Here is an 11,160-nt window from a genome sequence, read left to right as displayed (position 1 = left end):
TGCAGCCCAGGGTTCCAACCCCAGCCCATCACAAACCTGCCCTAGTGGCACACCTGTAGTTCCAGCCCTTGGGAGGTGGATGCAGGTGGATCCTGAAGGGTGATCGACCTCAAGTACATGTGGAGTTCAAGACCCAGCCTGGGCTACACGTCTCTAAGTCGGGGCTGGATATGTCGCTCAGTTCGTAGAGTGCTTCCCTAGCTTGTTTGAAGCCCTAGGTTTGATCCCCCACCACCACAGCGTGAAACAGATGTGATAGTAGTGCACACCAGGAATCCCCCAGCTCTGGTTAGAAGGTAGCAGAAGGATCCGAAGTTTATCCAAGGCCAACCTGAGCTACGGTGAGACTATGTCTTAAAGTGGAGGTGGGGCACTCAATAAACATAAAACTATAAGGAAGAAAAAAAATCCACGTACCATATCGTTAAAATAAAATAATAAACATGAGGATAAAGGGCAGGTTGCTGATATAACTAACGGGGTAAGAATATAATTCATTCACAAATGAGGTGGCCTGTTAGAAGCATTAAAGAAACTTTTGGTGTATGTATGTGTGGTGTGTGTGTGTGTGTGTGTGTGTGTGTGTGTGTGTGTGTGTGTGTTTTCATGTGTGGACATGTGGAGTGGGCATACTTGTGTGTGCACATGTGTATAGAGGACCAAGGTTGACATCAAATGTATTTGTCAATTGCTCTCCACCTTATACATTGAAGCAGGATCTCTCGATGAACCCAAAACTCTCCAATTCCGGTTAGTCCAGCCAACCAGCTTGCCCTGGAGATCCCATCTTTACCACCTGTGCGCTGGAATTATAGATGAGTCATCATGCCCTCCCGTTGTACAAACTGGTTCTGGATTGGAACTCCGGTCCTCACATGCTCTGTTCTTCACACTTAACATGGTAAGTGCCCTACACACTGAGCCTAAGAGCACAAACTGCTCCTGCAGATGACTGGTCCCAGCACCTACATCACATAGCTTACAGCCATCTGTAATTTCAGCTCCAGGGTGATCTCCAGAAGACCTTTGACCTCCTCAGACACCTGCATTCACGTGTGTGTGTCTGTGGCACGTGAGCACATACACGTAATTTAAAATAAATCCTTTTTTTTTTTTTTTAAAGAAAAGAAAACCAGACCAGGGAGTCCCACCATTCTAATATCCTAACACTAGAAAGTAAAGAACAAAGGAAAAAAGGAAAAACAAATAAGGAAAGCATTTATGGAATTACTCCAAGGGAATTTCCCAGACCTGGAGGATAAGCCATTCACAGATGGAAAGTGCCCACAGGGAAGGAAAGTTGATCCACCGCGCCATACATACTTGTAGAACTTCAGAGCAGTGTGGACAGATAAGATCCTTCTGGCTTCCCAAGAGAAAACAAAGTCTTAGGGAGCAGGAAATTAGAATGACTTTGGGTTTCTCAGCAGTTACACTTGAGGGACAATGCCTTCAGAATTCCTCAGGAAGGCCAGCAAGATGCCTCAGTAGGTAAAGGTGCTTGCTGTCTATTTTTTTCTTTTTTTCCGGAGCTGAGGATCGAACCCAGGGCCTTGCGCTTAGCCAGGCAAGCGCTCTACCACTGAGCTAATTCCCCAGCCCTGTTTGCTAATGATGCAAGTCTGGTGGCCTGAGTTCCATCCCTGGAACTCAAGTAAAGGTGGAAGGAGAGAACTGACTCCACAGTCATCCTCTGACCTTTGCACGCACGCGCACTAACATACACACACACACACACACACACACACACACACACACACACACACGCACACACGCACACACGCACACACACTGTGGCACGTGCATACACATATAGACATACTCACAAAATAAAATGTAAAACAATATTTTTGTTTCATTTTGCTTTGTTTTTGTTTTAAGATAGGATTTCTCTGTGTTGCCTGGCTGTCCTAGAACTTGCTCTATAGACGTGGCCTCGAACTCACAGAGATCTGCCTGTCTCTGCCTCCTGAGTGCTGGGATTAAAGGCGTGTGCCACCAACGCCCGGCTTGAAATATTTTTTTTTTAATGAATACATTTTTTAAAGAACAATTCTTAGGCTGAATGTGGTGGTTCACACTTTTAATCCCAGCACTTGGGAGGCAGAGACAGGCAAATCTCTGTGAGTTTCAGGCTCGCCTGGTCTACATAGTGAGACCTTGTCTCAAAAAAAAACAAATGAAAATAAATTAATAAATAAAAACTCTTTAAGAAAATTATGTTTAAGCTAGGATCCTCCTTATGGCCAGTTTATTGATCAAGTGGTTAGGTAAAATAAGAAAGCCTTCTGACAAGTTAGTCCTCAGAGAAGTTTTACCTCCCACATGCCATGTTTAAGGAAGCTTCTGGAACATATGCTCTTCTAGGAGAAGGAAATGAACCAAAAAAAAAAAAAAAAAAAAAAAAAAGATTACGAAAGACAGAAACTTGAGCTCCGGCAGAGCAGAAGGGAGCCCACACTGGGTGCAGGGAAACTTCGCCTTTAACCCACACAAGGTCTGTGCCCATGGCCACTTCCTTCAAATGAACAAGCCCACACTTTTGTTAACCAGCTGGGTTCCAATGACAGGCTGTGGATGTGACAATGATGTTCAGGATGAGACAGTAAGGAATGGTCTTCTCAGTACTCTTCCCCACCCCTAAAGTCTTATCATAAAAGTCTGGGACAGCTGTTGAGATGGCTGTTCCTGGGAAGAAGTACTTACTGCCAAGCCTGGTGACCTGCATTGGATCCCCAGAGCTGGATACTGAAAGAGGAGACCCAATTCCTTTAAGTTGTCCTCTGACTTCTGCCTGCAAGCTGTGGCATGTATACAGTGCGCGCGCTCGCACATACACACACACACACACAAATATAATTTTTTAAAATTAGTGCCGTGTGGTGGCACATGCCTTTAGTTTCAGCACTTTAGAGGCAGAGGTACACCTGTGAATTTGAGTGGAGCCTGGTTTACATGTGGAGTTGCAAGCTAGCCAGGGCTACATAGTGAGACCCTATCTGAAAAATAGACAAAACAAAAAACAAACAAACAAAAACTTAGTGTTTTGTTTGTTGTTATTTGAGACAGGGTTTCATTGTGTATCACTGACTGTTCTGGAACTCACATACATATATTTTTTTGTTTCTTTCTTTTTTTTTTTTTTTCCAGATAGGATTTCTCTGGGTAGCTTTGGCACCTTTCCTGGAACTCACTCTATAGACCAGGCTAGCCTCAAACTCACAGAGATCCACCTGGCTCTGCCTCCCGAGGGCTGGGATTAAAGGTGTGCACTACCTCCCCCAGCCTTGTTTTGGTTATCCCCTCCCCGACAGGGACCAAGATCACCAGCTGCCCAGTTACCAAGAAATTATGCTTCCGAAATCTCTTGTTGATTCCGCACGCAGAGCAATCAAGTTGACCTTCGTGTGCGACTCATGACAGAAGCCCTTTTTTGTTTTGGTTTTTGGAGACAGGATCTCACTATGTAGCCTTGGGTAGTCTGAAATTTGCCATATAGACCAGGCTGGCACTGAACTCATAGAGATGTGCTGGCCTCTGTCTCCTGAGTGCTGAGATTTAAGGTACATGCCACCACACCCATATCATCACATGTAAGTTTTTTTTTTTAGAAGAATCATTAAAATAAAGGCTTATACTTCTGGAAAGGTGGCTTGGAGGTGAAGAGCAGGTACTGTTCTTACAAGGGACTAGAGTTTGAGTCCCAGCACCCACTTCAAGTGGCTCACAACCACCTCTAGTTAGGGTCTGATGCCCTCTTCTGGACTCCATGGGTACCAGCAAAGACATGGGCACACACAAACATAAGGAAAAATGAAAGAAATGTTTGGTTTTTTTAAAGGAGAATTTATAATAATTAAAGGAGTGCCTGTCGTTAATGTGAATAATGATGTAACAGTGTTCTCCCAGAATTCAATTCCTACCCAGATTCCTTTGGGGCAGGTGGGTCTCTCTGGTCTGTTTCACTATGACCACCCCTTTTTCCAATTAGCTAATTAATCACTTTATTTATTTATTTATTTATTTATTTATTTATTTATTTATTTTACATACATGCATATCCATAATCCATGGAGATCAAAGCACTACTTTCTAGAGTTACGGGGTTTTTTTGTTTTTCTTTAGGTTTTGTTTTTTTTTTGTTTTGTTTTGTAGACAGTGTCTATGTAACCCTGGCTGTCCTGGAACTCAACATGTAAACCAGACTGGCCTCGAACTCAGAGATCCTCCTACCTTGGCTTCCTGAGTGTTAGCATAAAAGGTATGGACCACCACTCCTGGCCTCTGAAGCTAGCTCTTGCCTTCCACCTTGTCCAGACGGGGTTTTCTGTAGCATTGAGCTTCCAGGAGATTCTCCCAGGTACCCCTCACATTGTGCTGTAGGAGTGCTGACATTATAGACCTTTCTACAGCATCTGGCTTTTATGTGGGCTATGGGAATCAAACTCAGGTCACCAGGCTTGAGAAACAAGCACTTTATGCTGAGTGATCTCCCAGTCCTACAACTTTAATTCTAAAAAATATGTATTTATTTCGTGTGTGTGTGTGTGTGTGTGTGTGTGTGTGTGCGCGCGCGCGCGCGCGCGCGCTATATGCATGCAGGAGACCAAGGAGGTTAGAAGACGGCGTGTGGAAGCAGGACTGGAGAGATGGCACTGACCGTTTAGAGCACTTGCAGTGGACTATTCCTTTACTCTGTGTAAGTATATGTTGCTGTGATTGGTTTAATAAAGAAGCTGACTGGTCAATAGCTGGACAGGATAAGGTTAAGTAGGAGAACCAGACTAAGGACACAGACAGAGTCAGAGGAGTTGCCAGCCAGACACAGAGAGCAAACAAGAGGTGCAAGATGAAAGAGAGGTAACACCGTGTGGCAAAATGTAGATTGAGCTAGGGCAATGGTTGCTCATGCCTTTAATCCCAGCACTTGGGAGGCAGAGCTAAGTGGATCTCTGTGAGTTCAAGGCCAGCCTGGTCTAAAGAATGAGATCCAGGACAGGCACTAAAACTACACAGAGAAAACCTGTCTCGAAAAAAAAATGTAGATTGATATAAATGGGTTAATCTAAGCTGTAAGAGCTGGCTGGAGACAAGCCTAAGCTATGGACCGATCATTTATAATTAATAGTAAGTCTCTGAATGGTTATTTGGAAGCGGCTGCTGAGACACAGAGAAACTCCACCTACAACTTGTTGCTCTTACACAGGACCTGGTTTTGATTCCCAGCACCCACATGGTGGCTCACCACCATCTGTAATTCCAGTTCCAGTGCCTTCTTCTGACCTCCATAGACTCCCGGCACACATGTAGTGCAGGTACATAACATAGAAAAAACACCCATACACATAAAATAAAATCTCTTTTTTAAAGGCTGCTGTAGAAGAGGAGGAGGAGGAGGAGGAAGAAGAAATTATGAGAATTTAAACTTTAGTTATAGGTGGTTGTGGGTACTGGGAACTCTGCTGCTATAATAAAATACCACATCCTGGGTAATTTATAAATATCAAAAAAAATTTCTCACAGAGGAGGCTATTAACTCCAATATCGAGGTCTCTGCAGAATGGTGTGTAGCAGGAATCTTAAAAGTTCTTATTAATAAAATCAAACCCGAGGCCAGTTATTGGGGTTCATGCTGGTAGATCAGAGAGACAGAACAAGCTACAGCTATCTCACCTTGCCAGTTCCTCTGCTGGTCCTGTTTCCTCCGACTAGAAGCTTCTGTGTCCTCATCCCGAATGAATCCCAGCTGAACTGTGTTGCTCCATAGCCTGAAAGCGTAACCAGCCGAATCTTCTAGTTTCTGGTCCTCCTTATATATCTTTCTGCTTTCTACCACCACTCCCTGGGATTAAAGGCTGGCTTTCTGGGATTAAAGGCATGTGTCACCATGCCTGACTGTTTCCAATGTGGCCTTGAACTCACAGCGATCCAGAGGGATTTCTATCTCTGGAATGCTAGGATTAAAGGTGTGAGTGCCACCATTTTCTAGCCTTTGTATCTAGTGGCTGTCTGTTCTCTGACCCCAGATAAATTTATTAAGGTACACAATATTTTGGGGAACACAATACCACCACAATGGTGTGCACGCACAAATGCACAAACATATAAAATACATCATGTGTATTGTATAGTTAGCACAGTACTGTTATCAAATAATGGGGATGGAGAGATGGTCCATAGAGTAAAGGTTTTACCCTGCAAGGGTGAAGATCAGAATTTGGATTCCCAGCATGCAAGTAAATGCCATGGATGCCTAGCCCCTTATCTATAACCCCAGTGCACAGGAGGCAGAGGCAAGGGATCCCTAGAGCAAGCTGGCTAGCGAGGCTAGTTAAATGAGAGACTTCTGGGTTTAAGGGATAGATCCTACATCAATACATAAGGTTGTGAGTGGTTGAGGAAGACACCCAATGTCAACTCTGACCTCCATATATATACATACATGTGCCCACACACATGCACACATCATACATCAAATCATTAAAACTAGCTTATTCCTCATATTTTTTACAGATTCATTTTATTTTTAATTCTATGTATGTGGGTACATGTGAGTATATATAGGTGTCCTCAGAGTGCAGAAGAGGGCGTTAGATCCCCTGAATTGCCTGATGTCACCTGACATGTGTTCTGGGAACCAAACCTGGGTCCTCTTCAGGAACAGTACCCTTAATCACTTAGACATCTCTCCAAATCCCCCCATCTCTGTGGGGGTAAGTAGAGTCTCTCTCTGTAGACCAGGCTGGCCTGGAACTCACAAAGATCCACCTGCCTCTGCCTCTCCAGCCCTGGGATTAAAGGTGGGAACCACCTTGCCTGGTTCACACCTTTCCCATACTTATGGCCCTAGTGACCCCATAATTGAATTGAGAGCACAAGGTTCATGCTCCTCATTTTGCAGAGGATCAAAGGGCTTACTGACTCAGGGGTGTTCCAGAGATCAATGATGGCAAGTTGGAGCCAGGCTGGTGACGTCAGGGGATCTGACTTCAGGAGTCTATCAACTGTGCCATGCCTCCCTATAAAATGGCCATAAGGTCTCAGAAACTATTATGTTTCATTTTATTTTAAAGATTTATTTCTTTTTATTGTATGTATATGTATGTTTTACTAGCATGTATGTCTGCGGACCATGTATGTGCTGGTGCATGCTTGATGCCTGCAGAGCCAGAAGGAGGCTTTAGATCCCCTGGAACTGAAGTTACAAACTGTTGTGAGTCACCATGTGGGTGCTCCGAACTGAGCCTGTGTCCTCTGCAAGAGCAGGAAGTGCAGCCTGGTGGTGGTGGCGCATGCCTTTAATCCCAGCACTCGGGAGGCAGAGCCAGGCGGATCTCTGTAAGTTGGAGGCCAGCCTGGTCTACAGAGTGAAATCCAGGACAGGCACCAAAACTCCACAGAGAAACCCTGTTTCAAAAACAAACAGACAAAACAAAACAAAAAAGCAAAAAATGCTCCTAACCTCTGAGCCACCTCTCTAGCCCTCATCTAACTGATTTTTAAATGGGCAAGAGTGTGCATTGGGTGGGTCAGTGGATAGAGGCACTTGCTGCCAAATCTGATGACTTGAGTTTTATCCTGGGGTCCCACACAGTAGGAGGAGAGAACTGACTCCTGGGAGTTCTCTCCTGCCCTGGCATGTGCATCGTGACATGAAAGTGTCCTACGCACACATGATAAATAAATGTAATGAAACATCTTTAAAAAATAGATACTAAAGCCGGGCGGTGGTGGCGCACGCCTTTAATCCCAGCACTTGGGAGTCAGAGCCAGGCGGATCTCTGTGAGTTCGAGGCCAGCCTAGGCTACCAAGTGAGTTCCAGGAAAGGCACAAAGCTACACAGAGAAACCCTGTCTCGAAAAACCAAAAAAAAAAAAAAAAAAAAAATAGATACTAAAAGATGGAAGTGTGGTGGTGCATGAGGAGTCAGAAGTCCTGGGAGTTCAAAGTCATTCGTAGCTACGCGGAGAGTTCAAAACCAGGCAGGGCATGATGCTACACACCTCTAATCCCATCATTGGAAAGGCAGAGGCAGGAGGATCTCTGTGAATTCCAGGCCAGCCTGGACTATATAACAAAAACTAAAAATATTTTTAAAAAAGCCAGCCTAGGCTACATAACACCCCTGTCTCATGCCACCTCCACGTCTCCATGCACAGGCTGCCCACAGCCTTCGATCCCTACAGCCCACACAGCCAGCTTGACTGACTTATATCTGGACTTTTAGACATGGATGAAATAAACTTTGAGCTTGATGAAGCCATTGTCATTTTGCGTCTGTGTTATTGGTAATCCTTCTGAATCAGTGGAGGGCTTTTTGTGTGTATATGTACATGTATGCTTGTATGTGGCTGTGCGAGTGCATGTGTGTATGGAAGCCAGAGGTCTATGTCAGGTATCTTCCTCAATGACTCTTCACTTTATTTATAAATTTCATGGATTTCTTTATTTTGGGTAGGGTCGGTGAGTGGGTCTGTGGGCATGACCCCGGGGTGGAAGTCCAAAGGTGACTTGCAAGAGTTGGTGCTTGGTGAGATGCAGACATCTCTACCTGCTGAGTCACCTTGCCCCTGTTTCCTACCACACCCCTTTCCTTTTAAGACAAGATCTCTCACTCTACCTGGGGCTGGGTGATTTAACTGGACTGGCTGACCGGGACACCCCAGGGATCCTCCTGCCTCTGCATCCCCACCACAGGGATTACAGGTGTTTTCACATGGGTCCTGGGAACTGGACTCAGGGCCTCATGTTGGGACCGTAAGCATTCTACCAACTGGGCCATTGCCAGTCCCAATACCTTTTGGTTTTCCCTGCCCAACCACGACTTCCCGTTTTTTTCACAAGACTTCCTCTACCCCATTGTTTCTGGTTATGTGACTCACTGAGTCCCTTTCTTCCCTAATGAGTGAGAAGGCACCAGACAACTGAGATTCTCCTTCTCTCTCAGCAGGGATGAACATGCTTTTCTGGAGTGGCACAGGGACCTCAAGCAGGAGTTAGAATTGGTAATATCAATACCACCAGAATACAATCCTTTGGGTCCCAAGTCTAGCCTTTGAGTCTTCATTATTTTTTAAATTTTGTAAACATTTACTTGTGTGTGCATGCACACACATGTGTACACATGCACACAAATAAAAATACAATTAAGTTTTTTCATTTAAGAAAACATTTCCCCAGCCAGGCTGTGGTGGCCCATGCCTTTAATCAGGTAGAGGCAGGCAGATTTCTGTGATTTCGAGGCCAGCCTAGTCTACAGAGCTAGTTTCAAAGAAAAAACAAAAAAAAAACAAAAACAAAAAAAGAAAAAGAAAGAAAGAAAACCTTTCCCATATTTTTTCTTGGAACAGAGTCTTTCTATGTAGCTCTGGCTGTCCTGGAAATCACTATGTAGACCAGGCTGGCCTCAAACTCACAGAGATCCATCTGCTTCTGCATCCCAAGGGCTGGGACTAAAGGTGTGTACTACCATGACTGTCAGGACTGAACTTTTAAAATGTGGCAACTAGATATGAAGAACTGAATTTCAGAGGCTGCACAGGTGGCTCTTCAATAGACCACCTGCCTAGAATCCCCCAGTGAGGGGCTGGGGTGTGACTCAGTGGTAGAGCACCTGCCTAGAATCCCCCAGTGAGGGGTTGGGGTGTGGCTCAGTGGTAGAGCACCTACCTAGAATCCCCCAGTGAGGGGCTGGAGTGTGGCTCAGTGGTAGAGCACCTACCTAGAATCCCCGAGTGAGGGGCTGGGGTGTGGCTCAGTGGTAGAGCACCTGCCTAGAATCCCTCAGTGAGGGGCTGGAGGTATGGCTCAGTGGTAGAGCACCTGCCCAGAATCCCCCAGTGAGGGGCTGGGGTGTGGCTTAGTGGTAGAGCACCTGCCTAGAATCCCCCAGTGAGGGGCTGGAATGTGGCTCAGTGGTAGAGCACCTGCCTAGAATCCCCCAGTGAGGGGCTGTGGTGTGGCTCAGTGGTAGAGCACCTGCCTAGAATCCCCCAGTGAGGGGCTGGAATGTGGCTCAGTGGTAGAGCACCTGCCTAGAATCCCTCAGTGAGGGGCTGGAGGTATGGCTCAATGGTAGAGCACCTGCCCAGAATCCCCCAGTGAGGGGCTGGGGTGTGGCTCAGTGGTAGAGCACCTGCCTAGAATCCCCCAGTGAGGGGCTGGGGTGTGGCTCAGTGGTAGAACACCTGCCTAGAATCTCCCAGTGAGGGGCTGGGGGTGTGGCTCAGTGGTAGAACACCTGCCTAGACTTCCCTAGTGAGATGCTAGGGAATAATTCAGTGATAGAGACACACATGCATTGTGGCACTTGTGTGTCTGTGAACACACTCACACACATGCATTTTTGGTTTTTTTGAAACAGGGTCTGACTATGTAGCCTTAGGTGGTCTGGAACTTGATATGTAGGCCTGACTGGCCTTGGACTCATAGAGATCTGCCTCCCAAGTGCTAGAATCAAAGGTGTGAACCACCACACCCAGCTTAAAAATTAGTTTTGAATACTCAGTAAAGTGGAAAGAAATCTACAATGAAGACACATCCCCCATAAATCTCTAGCAGGCATTCTAACTACACTTGCTTTATTGTCTTTCTATCCATTTACTCATTCACAGTTCATCTCTTTTATGTGTATGTGTGTTGGTGCAGGTATAAGTCTGTGAGTGTATATGTGTGAGCACACATGTGTGGGTGCATGTGTAGAAGTATGCAAATAGAGGTCAGAGGTCAGCCTCAAGTGTCAATTCTCAGTGACTATGCACTTTAATTTTATTGCATTTGTGTATGTGTGTGCAAAGACTCGTGGAAATCAGAGGACAACTTGTGGGAGTCAGTTCTTTCCTAGTGTGTGGGTTCTCATTATCAAACTCAGATTGCTGAGGTCGGCGGCAAGCACCATGGAGGCACTGTACCAGTCCTCGTCTTGGAATGTCTCTGTGTTAAATATGTTAAAAGACTTATTTATCTTTTTATGTGTATAAGTGTTTTGTTTGCATGTATGTGTGCACACTGTGTGAGTTCCTGGTGCCCATGGAGGTCGGAAGAGAAAGTCGGATCCCATAGAACTGGAGTTACATTACGAATGATTGTGAGCCACCAATAAGGGTGCTGAGAACCAAACCTGGGTCCTCTGCAGTAGTGATGGATGCTCTTAAACACTG

At 45.4% G+C, this 11,160-nt stretch overlaps 1 non-coding gene across 1 annotated transcript; it reads right to left on the bottom strand.

Moving 5' to 3' along the window:
- Nucleotides 1-3,307: 3,307 nt before the first annotated feature.
- On the bottom strand, nucleotides 3,308-3,434 carry LOC121825572 (U11 spliceosomal RNA). Its single transcript, XR_006067896.2, has one exon. It is a non-coding gene; the product is annotated as a U11 spliceosomal RNA (small nuclear RNA).
- Between the last annotated feature and the right edge of the window lie 7,726 nt (nucleotides 3,435-11,160).

Source organism: Peromyscus maniculatus, chromosome 23 (assembly GCF_049852395.1).
Source record: "Peromyscus maniculatus bairdii isolate BWxNUB_F1_BW_parent chromosome 23, HU_Pman_BW_mat_3.1, whole genome shotgun sequence".
In the NCBI taxonomy this organism is placed as follows: Eukaryota; Metazoa; Chordata; class Mammalia; order Rodentia; family Cricetidae; genus Peromyscus; species Peromyscus maniculatus.
Note: the sequence above shows the minus strand (reverse complement) of the source record. Positions and strands in the feature narration are given on the sequence as shown.